At 48.0% G+C, this 2,500-nt stretch overlaps 8 non-coding genes and 3 pseudogenes across 8 annotated transcripts; all 11 read right to left on the reverse strand.

Moving 5' to 3' along the window:
- Positions 1-32: 32 nt before the first annotated feature.
- On the reverse strand, positions 33-151 carry LOC135722534 (5S ribosomal RNA). The gene has a single exon (XR_010522266.1). It is a non-coding gene; the product is annotated as a 5S ribosomal RNA (ribosomal RNA).
- Positions 152-276: 125 nt separating this feature from the next.
- On the reverse strand, positions 277-395 carry LOC135722535 (5S ribosomal RNA). Its single transcript, XR_010522267.1, has one exon. It is a non-coding gene; the product is annotated as a 5S ribosomal RNA (ribosomal RNA).
- Positions 396-520: 125 nt separating this feature from the next.
- LOC135724479 (5S ribosomal RNA) lies at positions 521-639 on the reverse strand. Its single transcript, XR_010524143.1, has one exon. It is a non-coding gene; the product is annotated as a 5S ribosomal RNA (ribosomal RNA).
- A 126-nt stretch (positions 640-765) lies between these two features.
- Positions 766-884, reverse strand: LOC135722536 (5S ribosomal RNA). The gene has a single exon (XR_010522268.1). It is a non-coding gene; the product is annotated as a 5S ribosomal RNA (ribosomal RNA).
- A 125-nt stretch (positions 885-1,009) lies between these two features.
- On the reverse strand, positions 1,010-1,128 carry LOC135722537 (5S ribosomal RNA). The gene has a single exon (XR_010522269.1). It is a non-coding gene; the product is annotated as a 5S ribosomal RNA (ribosomal RNA).
- A 125-nt stretch (positions 1,129-1,253) lies between these two features.
- On the reverse strand, positions 1,254-1,372 carry LOC135725397 (5S ribosomal RNA; annotated as a pseudogene).
- Positions 1,373-1,492: 120 nt separating this feature from the next.
- On the reverse strand, positions 1,493-1,611 carry LOC135724814 (5S ribosomal RNA). Its single transcript, XR_010524472.1, has one exon. It is a non-coding gene; the product is annotated as a 5S ribosomal RNA (ribosomal RNA).
- Positions 1,612-1,736: 125 nt separating this feature from the next.
- LOC135726741 (5S ribosomal RNA) lies at positions 1,737-1,855 on the reverse strand (annotated as a pseudogene).
- A 120-nt stretch (positions 1,856-1,975) lies between these two features.
- LOC135724815 (5S ribosomal RNA) lies at positions 1,976-2,094 on the reverse strand. Its single transcript, XR_010524473.1, has one exon. It is a non-coding gene; the product is annotated as a 5S ribosomal RNA (ribosomal RNA).
- Positions 2,095-2,219: 125 nt separating this feature from the next.
- On the reverse strand, positions 2,220-2,338 carry LOC135722538 (5S ribosomal RNA). The gene has a single exon (XR_010522270.1). It is a non-coding gene; the product is annotated as a 5S ribosomal RNA (ribosomal RNA).
- Positions 2,339-2,463: 125 nt separating this feature from the next.
- The window catches only part of LOC135725849 (5S ribosomal RNA), a 119-nt pseudogene continuing 82 nt past the window's right edge, over positions 2,464-2,500 (reverse strand).

The raw sequence follows: 2,500 nt of genomic DNA on the forward strand, positions 1-2,500 counted from the left end.
AAATGACATAAAAAAATAATTAATTAATTAAATGCTTACAGCACCTGGTATTCCCAGGCGGTCTCCCATCCAAGTACTAACCAGGCCCGACCCTGCTTGGCTTCCGAGATCAGACGAGAGCGGGCGTGCTCAGGGTGGTGTGGCCGTAAGCGAGTGCTGACTCGATTCGATAGACACTTCAAGACTTATGTGGCAACGCCATGACATCAGTGAACGCTTACAGAAAGATCGCATTCATGGGAAAAAATGACATAAAAAAATAATTAATTAATTAAATGCTTACAGCACCTGGTATTCCCAGGCGGTCTCCCATCCAAGTACTAACCAGGCCCGACCCTGCTTGGCTTCCGAGATCAGACGAGAGCGGGCGTGCTCAGGGTGGTGTGGCCGTAAGCGAGTGCTGACTCGATTCTAGAGACACTTCAAGGCTAATGTGGCAACGCAATGACATCGGTAAATGGTTACAGAAAGGACGCATTCATGGGAAAAAATGACATGAAAAAATAATTAATTAATTAAATGCTTACAGCACCTGGTATTCCCAGGCGGTCTCCCATCCAAGTACTAACCAGGCCCGACCCTGCTTGGCTTCCGAGATCAGACAAGAGCGGGCGTGCTCAGGGAGGTGTGGCCGTAAGCGAGTGCTGACTCGATTCGAGAGACACTTCAAGGCTAATGTGGCAACGCAATGACATCGGTAAATGGTTACAGAAAGGACGCATTCATGGGAAAAAATGACATAAAAAAAATTATTAATTAATTAAATGCTTACAGCACCTGGTATTCCCAGGCGGTCTCCCATCCAAGTACTAACCAGGCCCGACCCTGCTTGGCTTCCGAGATCAGACGAGAGCGGGCGTGCTCAGGGTGGTGTGGCCGTAAGCGAGTGCAGACTTGATTCGAGAGACACTTCAAAACTAATGTGGCAACGCCATGCCATGGGAGAACGCTTACAGAAAGGACGCATTCATGGGAAAATATGACATAAATAAATATTTAATTAATTAAATGCTTACAGCACCTGGTATTCCCAGGCGGTCTCCCATCCAAGTACTAACCAGGCCCGACCCTGCTTGGCTTCCGAGATCAGACGAGAGCGGGCGTGCTCAGGGTGGTGTGGCCGTAAGCGAGTGCCGACTCGAATCGACAGACACTTCAAGACTTATGTGGCAACGCCATGACATCAGTGAACGCTTACAGAAAGAACGCATTCATGGGAAAAAATGACATAAATAAATATTTAATTAATTAAATGCTTACAGCACCTGGTATTCCCAGGCAATCTCCCATCCAAGTACTAACCAGGCCCGACCCTGCTTGGCTTCCGAGATCAGACGAGAGCGGGCGTGCTCAGGGTGGTGTGGCCGTAAGCGAGTGCGGACTTGATTCGAGAGACACTTCAAAACTAATGTGGCAACGGCATGCCATGGGAGAACGCTTACAGAAAGGACGCATTCATGGGAAAAATGACATAAAAAATTAATTAATTAAATTCTTACAGCACCAGGTATTCCCAGGCGGTCTCCCATCCAAGTACTAACCAGGCCCGACCCTGCTTGGCTTCCGAGATCAGACGAGAGCGGGCGTGCTCAGGGTGGTGTGGCCGTAAACAAGTGCTGACTCGATTCGAGAGACACTTCAAAACTAATGTGGCAACGCCATGCCATGGGAGAACGCTTACAGAAAGGACGCATTCATGGGAAAAAATGACATAAAAAAATAATTAATTAATTAAATGCTTAGAGCACCTGGTATTCCCAGGCGGTCTCCCATCCAAGTACTATCCAGGCCCGACCCTGCTTGGCTTACGAGATCAGACGAGAGCGGGCGTGCTCAGGGTGGCGTGGCCGTAAGCGAGTGCTGACTTGATTCGAGAGACACTTCAAAACTAATGTGGCAACGCCATGCCATGGGAGAACGCTTACAGAAAGGACGCATTCATGGGAAAAATGACATAAATAATTAATTAATTTAATTCTTACAGCACCAGGTATTCCCAGGCGGTCTCCCATCCAAGTACTAACCAGGCCCGACCCTGCTTGGCTTCCGAGATCAGACGAGAGCGGGCGTGCTCAGGGTGGTGTGGCCGTAAACGAGTGCTGACTCGATTCGAGAGACACTTCAAGGCTAATGTGGCAACGCAATGACATCGGTAAATGGTTACAGAAAGGACGCATTCATGGGAAAAAATGACATAAAAAAATAATTAATTAATTAAATGCTTACAGCACCTGGTATTCCCAGGCGGTCTCCCATCCAAGTACTAACCAGGCCCGACCCTGCTTGGCTTCCGAGATCAGACGAGAGCGGGCGTGCTCAGGGTGGTGTGGCCGTAAGCGAGTGCTGACTCGATTCGAGAGACACTTCAAGGCTAATGTGGCAACGCAATGACATCGGTAAATGGTTACAGAAAGGACGCATTCATGGGAAAATATGACATAAATAAATATTTAATTAATTAAATGCTTACAGCACCTGGTATTCCCAGGCGGTCTCCCAT

The sequence above is a fragment of the Paramisgurnus dabryanus genome, chromosome 9, assembly GCF_030506205.2.
Source record: "Paramisgurnus dabryanus chromosome 9, PD_genome_1.1, whole genome shotgun sequence".
Taxonomy (NCBI): Eukaryota; Metazoa; Chordata; class Actinopteri; order Cypriniformes; family Cobitidae; genus Paramisgurnus; species Paramisgurnus dabryanus.